Source organism: Gavia stellata, chromosome 18 (assembly GCF_030936135.1).
Source record: "Gavia stellata isolate bGavSte3 chromosome 18, bGavSte3.hap2, whole genome shotgun sequence".
Taxonomy (NCBI): domain Eukaryota; kingdom Metazoa; phylum Chordata; class Aves; order Gaviiformes; family Gaviidae; genus Gavia; species Gavia stellata.
Window position 1 is genome coordinate 20,636,672 of NC_082611.1, and position 14,662 is coordinate 20,651,333.

Below are 14,662 nucleotides of genomic sequence, written 5' to 3' on the forward strand. Positions count from 1 at the left end.
AGTGCTTTTTCTACTCAATAGGAGTTGTCCTCCTCAGGAGCCTTCCTCCTACTCAGGTCTCCTCCTTATCTAGACTCTCCTCCTCAGGAGTCCTCCTCATCTTCCTCCTTCTTCTCCTAAAGAGTTGTCATCTTTCTCCTCCTCCTCCTCAGGATTCCTCCTTCACTTCCTCAAGAGTCCTCCTCCTTCTCTTCATCCTCCTCAGGAGTCCTCCTTCACCTCCGCAGAAGTCCTCTTCTTCAGGAGTCCTCCTCCTCTTCTTCCTCCTCCTCAGGAGTCCTCCTATGTCCTCCTCAGATGTTCTCTTCCTATTCAGGAGTTTTACACTACTTCATCAGGACTTCTCCTCCTTCTCCCCCTCAGGACTCCTCCGCCTCCTCAGGAGTCCTCCTCTTCAGGAATCCTCCTCCTTCTCCTACCCAGCACTCATTCTTGTACATAATTATCCTCAGAAGTCCTCATCCTGCTCAGGACTGCTCCTCTTCAGGAGTCCTCCTCCTTCTCTTCCTCCTCCTATGTCCTCCTCAGAAGTTCTCTTCCTGTCCAGGAGTTCTCCACCTCTTCATTGGCAGTTCCCCTCCTCCTCCTCCTCAGGACTCCCCCTTCAACAGAATTCTCCTCTTCAGGAGTCTTCCTCCTAGAGGAGTTCTCCTGTTCAGGAGTCCTCCTGTTCAGGAGTCCATCTCTTCCTCCTCCTTAAGATTCCTCCTTCACCTTCTTAAGAGTCCTCCTCTTTCTCCTCCTCCTTCTCAGGCCTCCTCCTCCTCAGGACTTCTCCTCCTACACAGTTCTCCTCCTCAGGAGTCCTGCTCTTCCTCAGGAGTACTCCTCCTCAGAACTCCTTCTAATCTTCCTCCTCCTCAGGCACCTTCTTCCTCTTCCACCTCCTCCTACTCAGAAGTCCTCCTTCACCTCCTCCTCAAGTGTTTACCTCTACTAGCTAAGGAATCCTCCTCCTCATCTTCCTCAGGAGTCCACTCCCTCTTTCTCCTCAAGAGTTCTCCTCCTCCTCAGGATTCCTCCTTCATGTCCTCAGGAGTCCTCCTCCTTCTCTTCCTCCTCAGCAGTCCTCCTCTTTCTTCTCCTCCTCCTCCGTCTCATGTATCCTCCTTCTCAGGAGTCCTCCTCCTTCTATTCCTCCTCAGGAGTCCTCCTCTTTCTTCTCCTCCTCTTCCTTCTCAGGTGTCCTCCTCCTCAGGAGTCCTCCTCCTTCTCTTCCTCCTCCTCAGGAGTCCTCTTTCTTCTCCTCCTCCTCCTTCTCAGGCCTCCTCCTCCTTAGGACTCCTCCTCCTACACAGGATGCCTCCTTCTACAGAGTTCTCCTGCTCAAGAGCCCTGCTCTTCCTCAGGAGTACTCCTCCTCAGAACTCCTCCTTATCTTCCTCTTCCTCAGGAGTCATCTTCCTAATCCACCTCCTCCTCCTCTGAAGTCCTCCTTCACCTCCTCCTCAGGAGTTTACCTCTTCCCACTAAGGAATTCTCCTCCTCGTCCTCCTCAGCAGTCCCCTCCCTCTTTCTCCTCAAGAGTTCTGCTCCTCCTCCTCCTCAGGAGGCCTTCTCCTCCTCAAGAGTCCTCCCCCTTGTCCTCATGAGTGCTTCTTCTACTCAATAGAAGTTGTCCTCCTCAGGAGCCTTCCTGCTCCTCCTACTCAGGACTCCTCCTCCTTCTCCTACTCAGGACTCCTTGTACAGAATTCTCTTCTTCAGGAGTTTTCATCATTCTCAGGAGTCCTCCTCTTCAGGAGTCCTCCTTCTCTTTCTCTTCCTCAGGAGTCCTCCTCTTTCTTTTCCTACTCAGCCTCCTCCTTTTCCTGCTAAGGAAACCTCCTCCTCAAGAGGAGGACTCCTTCTCCTCTTCAGGAGTCTTCCTACTCTTCCTCTTAAGCAGTCCTCCTCTTCAGGAATCCTACTACTACTACTACTCACGACGCCTCCTTCTACAGTGTTCTACTCTTCAGGAGTCCTGTTCCTCCCGAGGAGCACTCCTCAGGAGTCCTCCTTCTCTTCTTCCTCCTCAGGAGTCCTTTTCTTCCACCACCTCCTCCTCCTCCTCAGGAGTCCTCCTTCACCTCCTCCTTAGGAGTCCACCTCCTCTTCCTCCTCAGCAGGCCTTATGCTCCTCAGGAGTCCTCCTCCTCATCCTCATGAGTGCTCCTTCTACTCTAGAGGTGTCCTCCTCCTCAGGAGTCCTACTACTACTACTCCTCAGGACTCTTCTTTGTCTAGATTCTCCTCCTCAGGAGTCCTCCTCCTCTTCCTCATCCATCTCCTCAGGAGTTTTCCTCCTCCTCTAGACTCCTTTTCCCCTTCCTCATGAATCCTCCTCCTCTATCTCATCTATAGGAGTCCTTCTCCTCCTCCTCCTCCTCCTCCTCCAGAGTCCTCTTCTTCTTGAGTCCTCCTCCTTCTTCTATGGAGTCCTCCTCTTCCTCTTAAGGAGTGTTCCTCATCCTCCTCCTCCTCTGTAGGAATCCTTCTCCTCAGGTTTCCTTTTCTTCCTCCTCAGAAATCCTTCTCCTCGTCGTCAGGAGTTATCCTCTTCCTCATCATTCTCTTCCTCCTCCTCCACTTCCGCCTCAGGGGTCCTCCTCCTCCTTTGTTCTGGAGCCCTCCATGTCCTCAGGTGTCCTCGGCCTCCTCCTCCTCTTCTTCCTCCTCAGGAATTCTCTTACTCCTCCTCCTCAGGAGTTCTTCTCCTCTTCCTCCGCCTCATCCTTCTCCTCAGAACTCATCGTAATCTTCCTCCTTCACCTCCTCCTCAGGAGTTCTCCAGGCATCTCCCAGAGTCTTTTAACCTCTTCTTTAGGGACGTGAGATCCCAGGTAGCAGCCCCGGACTCCTCCAAGGAAGCTTCCTGAGACATTTTTTCTTCTTTAGAGGAAGTTCTCTCCTCCGGGTCCGCCCCAGACTCCTCCGAAGCAATTTCTGGAGTCTTCTGACCACTGCTTCAAGAACCTGAGATCCCGGGTAGCAGCTCCAGACTCCTCGAAGGAAGCACCCAGAGTACATTTTTGTCCTTTGAGTTAAACTCTCTCCTCCAGGAACTGCCCAAGACTCCTCCCAGGCATCTCCAGGAGTTTTTTCACGTGTGCTTTAGGGACCTGAGACCCAGGGTAGCAGCCCCATACTCCTCCAAGGAATCTACCCAAGATGTTTTTTCCTCTTTTGGAGAGCAGAGTGGATGGGCAGAATCACCTCCCTTGACCTGCTGGCTACGCTGCTTTTGATCTAGCCCAGGATACAGCTGGCTTTTGGGCTGTGAGCGCACATTGCCAGCTCATGTCCAGCTTTCCGTCCACCAGTACCCCCAAGTCCTTCCCTGCAGGGCTGCTCTCAATCCATTCATCCCCCAGCCTGTATTGATACCGGGCATTGCCCCGACACAGGTGCAGGACCTTGCACTTGGCCTTGTTGAACCTCATGAAATTCGCATGGGCCCACTTCTCAAGCTTCTCCAGGTCCCTCTGTATGGCATCCTATCCCTCAGGCATGTCAACTGCACCACTCAGCTTGGTGTCATCTGTAAACTTGCTGAGGGTGCACTTGATCCCACTGTCTATGTCATTGATGAAGATATTAAACTGTACTGGTCCCAATATTGCCGCCTGAGGGACACCGCTTGTCACTGATCTCCATCCGGACATTGAGCTGTTGACCACTGCCCTCTGGATGCGACCATCCAACCAATTCCTCATCCACCGGACAGTCCATCCATCAAATCCATCTCCAATTCAGAGAGAAGGATGTTGTGGGGGACCGTGTCAAAGGCCTTACAGAAGTCCAGGTAGATGACATCCGGAGCTCTTCCCTTGTCTGCTGCTGTAGTCACTCCGTCATAGAAGGCCACTAAGTTGGTCAGGTAAGACTCACCCTTGGTGAAGGCATGCTGGCTGTCTCGAATCACCTCCCTGTCCTCCATGTGCCTTAGCATAGCTTCTAGGAGGATCTGTTCCATGATCTCCCCAGGCACACAGGTGAGGCGGACAGGTCAGTCGTTCCCAGCATCCTCCTTCCGATCCATTTTAAATATGGGTGCAATGTTTCCCTTTTTCCAGTCACCAGGGACTTCACCTGGCTGCCATGACTTTTCAAACAGCATGGAGAGTGGCTTGGCAACTACATCAGCCCATTCCCTCAGGACTCCGGGATGCATCTTGCCAGGTCCCATAGACTTATGTATGTCCAGGTTCCTCAGGTGGTCACGAACCTGATCTTCTCTTACAGTGGGAGCGACTTTGCTCCCTCAGTCCCGGTCTTGCAGTCCATCGATAACCACCAGTGGCAGTCATGATGGCTGTGTCTGGTGGTGATGGCTACGTCCGGCTCAAAGTGGATTCGGGAGACAGATAACAACACAATAGCCAAGTGCTGATAGAAACTAAGATCTCTGTGGTCGGTATGCAAATATGACTAGGAGTCAGTCATCTTACCCCCATAAATAGTGAGCAGCCCAAGAGCCCTTTGAGCTCTCCTGCATGGCAGTGGGCTGCACGACGGGATCTCCCCTTGAGCAGGGACGCCTCCCAATGCTACGCCTGCCGCAGAGATCCCTTACGCCTCGGTGTTGAGAGAATCCTTGCCGCAACAGATCCTCGGTAAGTGACTAATAGCTTGCTAAACTTTGTAAGCTTCACTAAGATTATACCTTTGATTGCTTGTGCACATATAATCCTTTACACATAAACCGTTGACCAAGTCCAAGACCAAGTTTGGATCCAGCCGCACCTCCAAGGGAAGGAGTTTAGAATGCAAAGGGGGTCCTCTCTGAACCTCGTGAGTCAGCGGGAGGGTCTCCCTAACAGTTCTGTCTGACCCTGTCCTCTATGCAGTAAATAATCAAGTGTTCTTTGCCATTGAATCTTGTTAAAGCACTGTCACATTTACTGTGAAACAGTGATTTAACAAGGTTTGATATCAATAAACATATTGCTGCTTCTCTCTTAGGAGCAAAGTGCATCTATCACGCCATCCACGACATGCTGTCCATTACCTGGCTTAAGAAGTTATCCTCAGTGCTCTCCGGGAGTCTCCTGCATCGCCTACAGCTCGCCGTGCTACTTTTCCAGCAGATGTTGGGGTGGTGGAAGTCCCCCAGCGGGACGAGAGCCTGCGAGTGCGATGCTTCCTGTAGCTGCAGCAAGAAGGCTTCTTCAGTAGGCTCCCCTTGATGCAGCGGCCTGTAGTAGACTCCAACCATAAGGTTACCTTTGTTTCCTCAGTCTCTAATTCTCACCCACAAGCTTTCAACTTGCTCGTGGCTGTCCTCCAGAGACAACTCTTCACAATCTATCCATTTCTGGACATAGAGGGCAAGCCCTCACCCCCTCCTTCCTTGCCTGTCCCTTCTGAACAGCCTGCAGCCATCCATAGCCCCACTCCAGTCATGGGGTTCCTCCCACCAGCTTTAAGTAATGGCAACTAGGTCGTAGCTTTCTAGCAGCACGGTGGCTTCCAAATCCTCCCGTTTGTTGCCCATGCTGTATGCATTGGTGCAGAGGCACTTCAGCATGTCACCTCCTCAGAGGAACACACATTAATTCCTTTGAGGTATTAAAAGAAGCGTGAGCAGCAGGTCAAGGGAGGTAATTCTGCCCCTCTACTCCGCTCTGGTGAGAACCCAACTGGAATACTGCGTCCAGCTCTGGAGTCCTCAGCACAGGAAAGACACGGACCTGTTGGAGCAGGTCCAGAGGAGGGCCACAAAAATCGTCAGAGGGAGGAACAAATCTCCTATGAGGAAAGACCGAGAGAGTTGGGGTTGTTCAGCCTGGAGAAGAGAAGGCCCCAGGGAGACCTTCTTGCGGCCTTTCAGTACTTAAAGGGGGCTTATAAGAAAGATGGGAGAGACTTCTAACAGGCGGCTTTCTGCCGGCGGGGCACCGCAGCCGAGCTCCTCCCGGCTGCCACGCCGGCCTCGCCCGCTCCGGGCGCCAGCGCTGCCCCGGCCGCTGTCGAGAGCCGCGGGGGCGGCCGCGGCCCGGCGCGCCCAGACCTGCCGCTCCGCTCCGCTCCGCTCCGCTGCGGGCCGGGCCGGCTGCGGGGCAGCTCGCCCCGGCCACGGCCCGCGCCTCTCCGCCACAGCCGGGCAGCGGCCCCAGGCCCCTCCGGGGGAGCTTCCCGCGGTGCTGGAAGCAGCTCTCTCCTGCGGGACCCGCCCGCCACTCTGCCGGGCAGAGGCACCGCACCCCCTCGGCCGCCCCTCCTGCCGTGTCTGGGACCGCGCCATAGCGAGGGGGTTCGGGTGTCCCCGGGGACGGGGACGGGGACTCACCCCGGTCGCTGGGACACGCGTCCTGGCGAAGAGGACGGTGCTGTGCGAGGGCCTTCGAGGGGGCGGTGACACGCGGAAACAAACTTCACAGCTCACACAGAGGTGTAAAGCCGACAGTGGTTTATTGCGGTCCCGGGTGCAAGGGGATTTCTCCTCCTGACATGCACACCGGGTTAAAATCACGACAGGCATTTAAAACAGTTAACAAAGTTAGTTACGCCTCCTGGTGCTACCCCTTAATTAACTCTTGGTTAATACTTTTCTTACCTCATCTTAAAGTTACAGTTCTCTTTTAATTCACCACACATGCTCAGAGAGTAGGGGGCTTAACTGGGTTGGGGCTTTTCTAGCTAGGAGGTGTGTTCCTTAGCATTAGAATGAGATTATAGTGAGACGAGTTAACTGTAGGGCACTATTTTGGCAGTCCATTCTATTTTTCTACAATTCCTCCTTGTGCTAATCGTTATTGCTAGTTAGCAGAGAGTTAGTGAAGACAGTCTTTAATATGTCTAAGTGCCAGGTGCAGTTGTTAGGAAGCATCTTCTTTACATTCTTCTTTCTTACTTTTAACCCTTGTTTTTCAAGATGTCCTGTATAAATTCCTCCCTTTTCTTTCCCCTAAGCAAATTCTTTGGCATTTAAAAGTGGTTCGTTATGTTTCATTATTATTTTTAGTGTCCACACTTGCCCAATAAGTTCCTTGAGTTTACACCAAAGGCTAAGATTTACTATTGTTAATGTTGTCGTAGCTATTAGTAACACCAATATCGGGTGGGTCATTATGTTCAAGATTTTGGTAGCTGACGGGGAATACCCCCTAAACACATCCCACCAATTGTGCTCTCCCTCTGACCTCACTCGTTCCACTGCTTGGTGTATTTCCTCAGCATCATGATGGACAGTAATTAAAGTCTTTCTTCCACTTTCTTCAACTTGTTTTAACAACCTTTTTAAATTTTCATGATGCAATAGTTTTCTTATTAGAGGGAGATTCATTCCAATAGGGGTGGGCTGTATATCCTGAATCAACGTATAATTAAACTGTAGCAATTGATAAGTAGTAACAGCAGCCGTGTAGTTAAAATCACATCCTGTAAGACTAACAAAGTTGCAAATGCAAATATTTGAATGGTTGCTCGTGTCCACCATTTGATCATCTACTTGTACAAAATCACACTGACTTCTCAGACAAACACATCCCATACCCCTGTAAATTATGATGGTTCTTAGGGTCTCGTTGGGATGCACCTCAAAGTGACAAACATTTTGTTCAGTGTCAAGACAAATATCTTGCCCTTTGATGGTGTTTCCTTCACAAATAAATCCTTGCTGGTCTCGTACGACACAGGCCTCGACATCAATAGTTTGCCACTTATTCCTGTTTTTCATAGCCCATACCCTATGTTCTGGGGGATAAAGTACAGTTCCATGGTAATTTAATCCTAGCGCAACAATCGGGTATGTTATACACTAAAGCTTTATATATTGTTAGTACAAAAGCTGTAGCTGTGTTGTTAGTAGGGTCAAATGTAAAATTAACCAAATGCCACCACGATTGGAATCTCCTTTTAAATTTTGTTGCGTTATTCCAAATCACCTTTCGGATTTCTTTTGGTAGGATTCCGTCTTCACCTTCCCTAATGATTGCAGCTGCTATTGTCTGTATCCATAATTGAGCTGGGATACAACTGAGTGCTGTAGAAACATTAGTCTGAGCCACGTCTCATGCATTTATAATTAGTTCACTGTCCTTTTCTTTAAGCTTATCCCACTGTGGTAACACATTTGCTGTAAGCCATTGGCCGGTTCCTAAAGTGAGGAGGGAAGATCTTAAAGGGTTCTGTATTTTGTTCAGATCACTGGTCACCGTGGCGAGTTTGTTCCTTATTATCTCAGTATCTATGCTATTTAGAACTCCCAGTCCTGTTCCTACTGCACCAATCACATGTCTCCTTTTCCTCATTCGGGAAGGAAGGGTCCTCTTATGTGACCATGATGTCCACCCCATATGTAAGGGTCTTATAAATGACGAACAAGCTGGTTGAACGGTGGAAATATCGTTCCGTGTTAATAATTCCACTCGCTTAAGAGCCCATATTCGATTAGACGTTACCTGTTGCTGACCGACATAATTTCATTACGTATGGTCCTGTTGGATACACATATGGTCCTATGTGCTCAGGCTCGGTGGGACTTGATTTAGTAGCCTGAGTCGGGGTGGTGTAGGCAGGGGGAGTGGTGGTTTCCTCTGGTGTCTGCAACCAAAATCTAAAAGTTAGAGCTTGGGCCCCCTCTTGAGTTGCCCCCAGACATACTATGGTCACCGTTTGAGTTATATTGAAGGGATACCAACAAACCTCCTTGCTTTCACATATTGTGCTGCCTGTCCTATTGGCAGAGTCCCAGACAGCACCGCTCTTGGCAGTAATTTGGGTCTGGAGAGGAGGCGGGTTACAGAATCACAGAATCACAGAATCACTACGGTTGGAAAAGACCTGTAAGATCATCAAGTCCAACCTGAAAAAAAAAAAAAAAAACAACCAAAAAAAAACAAACCACCCAAACCAAAACCCACCACACAACAACAACAAGCCACAACCCACCCAACACCACACAGCACCATGTCCATCAAGCTACATGCCACAATGCCACATCCACACGCTCCTTGAATACCTCCAGGGAGGGTGACTCTACCACCTCCCTGGGCACCCTATTCCAATGTTTCACTACTCTCTCAGTAAAGAACTTTTTCCTAATATCTAGCCTGAACGTCCCCTGGCGCAACTTGAGGCCATTTCCTCTAGTCCTGTCACTAGTCACTTGGGAGAAGAGACCAACACCCACCTCTCTGCAACCCCCTTTCAGGTAGTTGTAGAGAGCGATAAGGTCTCCCCTCAGCCTCCTCTTCTCTAGGCTAAACAACCCCAGCTCCCTCAGCCGCTCCTCATCAGACTTGTGTTCCAGACCCCTCACCAGCTTCGTCGCCCTTCTCTGGACACGCTCCAGCACTTCAATGTCTTTCTTGTAGTGAGGGGCCCAAAACTGAACACAGTATTCGAGGTGCGGCCTTACCAGAGCCGAGTACAGAGGCATGATCACCTCCCTGCTCCTGCTGGCCACACCATTTCTGATACAAGCCAGGATGCCGTTGGCCTTCTTGGCCACCTGGGCACACTGCTGGCTCATATTCAGCCGGCTGTCGATCAACACCCCCAGGTCCTTTTCTGCGAGGGAGCTTTCCAGCCACTCGTCCCCAAGCCTGTAGCGTTGCCTGGGGTTGTTGTGGCCGAAGTGTAGAACCCGGCACTTGGCCTTATTGAACTTCATCCGGTTGGCCTCAGCCCATCGATCCAGCCTGTCCAGATCCCTCTGCAGAGCCTTCCTACCCTCAAGCAGATCAACACTCCCTCCCAACTTGGTGTCGTCAGCAAACTTGCTGAGGGAGCACTCTATCCCCTCATCCAGATCATCAATAAAGACATTAAACAAGACCGGTCCCAAAACTGAGCCCTGGGGGACTCCGCTTGTGACCGGCCGCCAGCTGGATTTCACCCCATTCACTACAACTCTCTGGGCTCGGCCATCCAGCCAGTTTTTTACCCAGCGAAGAGTGTACCTGTCTAAACCACGGGCCGCCAGCTTCTCCAGGAGAATACTGTGGGGAACAGTGTCAAAGGCTTTGCTGAAGTCCAGGTAGACAACATCAACAGCCTTTCCCTCATCCACTAGGCGGGTCACCTGGTCATAGAAGGAGATCAGGTTGGTCAAGCAGGACCTGCCTTTCATGAACCCGTGCTGGCTTGGCCTGATCCCTTGGTTATCCTGCACGTGTCCCGTGAGCGCCCTCAAGATGAGCCTCTCCATAACCTTCCCCGGCACCGAGGTCAGGCTGACAGGCCTGTAGTTCCCCGGATCCTCCTTCCGACCCTTCTTGTAGATGGGCGTCACGTTGGCAAGCCTCCAGTCATCCGGGACCTCCCCCGTTGACCAGGACTGTTGATAAATGATGGAGAGCGGCTTGGCAAGCTCCTCCGCCAGCTCCCTCAGCACCCTTGGGTGGATGCCATCAGGCCCCATAGACTTGTGGGTGTCCAGGTGGCATAGCAGGTCGTTAACTGCTTCCTCCTGGATCATGGGGAGCCTATTTTGCTCTCCATCCCTGTCATCCAGCTCAGGGAGACGGATACCCTGAGGATACCTGGTGTGGCTGTTAAAGACTGAGGCAAAGAAGGCATTAAGTACCTCAGCCTTTTCCTCATCCTTCGTGACAATGTTCCCCGCCGCATCCAGTAGAGGATGGAGATCCTCCTTGGCCCTCTTTTTGCTGTTAATGTATTTATAGAAGCTTTTTTTGTTGTCCCTCACGACTGTGGCCAGGTTGAGCTCTAGCTGGGCTTTCGCCTTCCTAATTCCCTCCCTGCATGACCTAACGAGGTCCTTGTATTCTTCTTCACTTGCCTGCCCCTTTTTCCAGAGGTGGTAAGTTCTCTTTTTTTCCCCGAGCCTCAGCATAAGCTCCTTGTTCAGCCAGGCCGGCCGTCTTCCCCGCCGGCTCTTCTTACGGCACATGGGCACTGCCTGCTCCTGCGCCTTCAAGATTTCCTTCCTGAAGAAGGTCCAGCCTTCCTGGGCCCCTTTGCCCTTCAGGACCGTCTCCCAAGGGACCCTCCCGACCAGTGTCCTGAACAGGGCAAAGTCTGCCCTCCGGAAGTCCATGGTAGCGGTATTGCTCACCCGCCTCCTTACTTGGCTAAAAATTGAAAACTCTATCATTTCATGGTCGCTAAGCCCAAGACGGCCTCCGACCTTCACTTCTCCCACCAGACCCTCTCTGTTCGTAAACAGCAGGTCAAGCAGGGCACCTTCCCTTGTAGGCTCGCTTACCAGCTGCGTCAGGAAGTTACTTACATTAAGGAGTCTACAACCTATCTGGACCTCCTTTCCTTTCTCAAACGTCCAGGTATAGACCGAATTTATTCTTTCCCATTCAGTTGGTCACAGTGTCATGTTATTATTATATATTACCACAGTTGCCAAATTCAACCCGTTTACATCCTTTCCCCAGCTTCCCGTATACCCAAAATAAGAGTCTGTCCAAGGCCACTCCCAACAGTGGTTACAGTTCAGTAGAGTCATAAGAATCCATATCATCGCTTTCGAATGCGAATCTTCAATGGTCCCATAGGTGTCGATTCCCATCGTGGCTTAGGGGCTTTCTTCACTCTGGTGTGATGCACCCACGAGGTCTGCTCTTTAATCTGGATCGCTGTATGGGATGTCAGCAGCACCTGGAAGGGGCCTTCCCATTTCGCTTTCAGAGGTGAATCTGTAAAGGACTTTACATACACCTAATCACCAGGCTTAATATTATGCACTGGCCCATCAAGACCTTGGGCTCTGGTTCCTAAGACAAGTTTCTCTATCTGTTAGAACCAGCAGATATCAAAACCCTCCTTTTCTTGGAAGTTCTGAGAAATCAATTTGCCACTGCTGCTCTGGATTGTTTCCCTTTCCTATTTGTCCTTGTTGGACTTTAGGGCTTACCTTAGGATTATTTTGCAAACATATTTCACACTACTGTGTCACTTGTTTAACAGTGGTGTAGAGGTTCCGGGCAACTATGCGCTGACACAAATGTTTATACAATGCCTCATCTCCCCAACGGGATTTCCTGTGTTCTGCTATAACTATGGCCCACAATAACACAAATGGGATTATTATTTTGCCCTGTGGAGCCTTTGCCCACTTGTCTTTCTCTATTTCTCCACCTACGTCTTCAACTAATTTCTGATCTTCTTTGGAATACCTGGGTTCACAATCAATTTGTATTTTACAATAATTTTTATTTATTGCAAAGACTGCACCTCTAATTCACCTTTCTCAGCTGCTCTTTTGGCTTCTCGATCTGCCATAGCATTGCCCAACTCTTGAGCGGTATATCCTTTCTGATGAGCCTTGCAATTCATGATAGCCACTTTTTCGGGTTGCTGCACTTCTTCCAGGAGCCTAAGAATTTCTTCAGCATGTTTTATATGTTTCCCTTGGGTGGATAGGAGTCCGCTTTCTTTCCATATGGCTCCATGGGCATGGACTACCCCAAAAGCGTATTTGGAGTCCGTCCAGATATTAACCTTTTTGTCTTTGGCTAGCTCCAACACTGGGGTTAAAGAGATTAGTTCTGCTTTTTGTGCCGAAGTATTTGGGGCAAGGGCTGCGGATTCTATTACCTGATTCACGGTGGTTATTGCATGCCCTGCTCTGCGGACGCCTTGTCGAACAAAGCTACTTCCATCTGTGTACCAGGAATCCTCAGCGTCTTCCAGTGGCTCCTCCTTTAGATCTGGTCGGCTGGAATAGACCGCTTCAATTGTTTCCAGGCTGTCATGTGATACCAGTTCTCCCGTGGTTCCACTGAGGAAAGCTGCTGTATTGACAATGTTAGTAACAATTATTTCCACATCATCCTGTTCCACCAGAACAGCCTGATATTTAAGGAATCTCTGTGGTGAGAGCCAATGCCTCCCTTTCACCTCTAATACTGTGGATAGAGTATGAGATGTCAGCACTGTAATCTTTTGGCCCAATGTAAATTTACATGCTTCTTGACTATTTAGCACCAATGCTGCTACCGTCCTTAAGCAGCTAGGCCAACCTTTACTTACTTCTTCAAGTTGTTTGGAGAAATAGGCCACTGCGCTTCTATATGGTCCCAAGTTTTGGGCTAGGATTCCCAGGGCTATTCCCTGTTTCTCATGGGAGAACAACCAGAATGTTATAGTAATATCTGGTAACCCCAAGGCAGGGGCTTCCATTAATTTCCTTTTCAGTTGTTGGAGTGCTTTTTCTGCTTCCCCGTTCCAGGTGAGGTCTTTTGGATTAGATGTTAACAGTTTATAGAGTGGTCTTACCAAGAGTCCGTATGTGCTGGTTTTGGCTGGGATGGGGTTAACTTTCTTCATAGCAGCTGGTATGGGGCTGTGTTTTGGATTGTATGGGGCTGTGTTTTGGATTTGGGCTGGAAACAATGTTGATAAAGCAGGAATGTTTTAGTTACTGCTGAACAGGGCTCACACAGCACCAAGGCCTTTTCTGCTCCTCACACCACCCCACCAGCGAGTGGGCTGGGGGTGCACGGGAAGTTGGGAGGGGACACAGCCGGGAGAGCTGACCCCAACTGACCAAAGGGATATTCCATACCATATGACATCATGCTCAGTATATAAAGCCGGGGGAGGAAAAAGGAAGGTGGGGACATTCGGAGTAATGGCGTTTGTCTTCCCGAGCAACCGCTACGCGTGATAGAGCCCTGCTTCCCTGCAGATAGCTGAACACCTGCCTGCCGACGGGAAGTGGTGAATGAATTCCTTCTTTCGCTTTGCTTCTCCGTGCGGTGTTTTTTTTGCTCTACCTATTAAACTGTTTTTATCTCAGCCCACGAGTTTTCTCACCTTTACTCTTCTGGTTCTCTCCCCCACCCCACCTGGGGGGAGTGAGTGAGCGGCTGTGTGGTGCTTAGTTGCCAGCTGGGCTTAAACCACGACAGTCCTTTTTGGTGCCCAACGTGGGGCTCGAAGGGTTTGAGATAATAACAGATTCAACAGAACTTCTATCCTTTAAAAGTTATAGGTCAACATTAGTCTGTTTAATTTGCACCATGATCTTCTTTTTGCTATACCTGTTAAAGATTGGCCTGCGCTTTTTTCAGTATGCTGTGCTCTGCAGTAATTAGTGACATTTTGCCTGGAAGATTTGTTTTTAAAACGCTGACCTTGAGCTGGGTAATCTGGTGTTTGGTCTCTGTGCTGAAGCCATTACTGTATTTTGGGTACCATCTCGTGGAGATACTTAACAATTATACTCCTTCTTCTGAGAGTTTTTTTGTGGAGGAAATACAGAACAGCACCATTGCTTCTTTCTTCTGTGATGTTGTCTCCCTCATGACAATGACCTCTCAGTACCTTGAACATCCTTGGGCAGTTAAAATACTTCTATTGATATTCCTTAGACATATTGCTTCAGTTTTCTCTAAGGTCAACAAGCAATTTAGGAATATGACCCAAGTTCCACGAGAGTATGGTCATGGGTGGCACGGCATGTGGGAGAATATGGGCAGGTATCTAGAGAACTTCTCACCTCCAATGATCTGGACTTTCACCCCTGAACAACTACAGGATCCTGGTGAAGTGGTAGAATGTTTGAAAAAAAAATGCCGTGGCTACTCCAGAGAGGCACAACTTACCGCGCTGTGCTGGGCCCTGGCCAGCATCTACCAAACACTGCTTGATACTATGCAGCACCCTCAGGGAGAAGAGAGGGGAAATAAACCAGGCACTGTATCCGTCGCCCCTATAACTAAAAAGAAACAGTGGAAGCGGAAATCAGCTCGTTTAG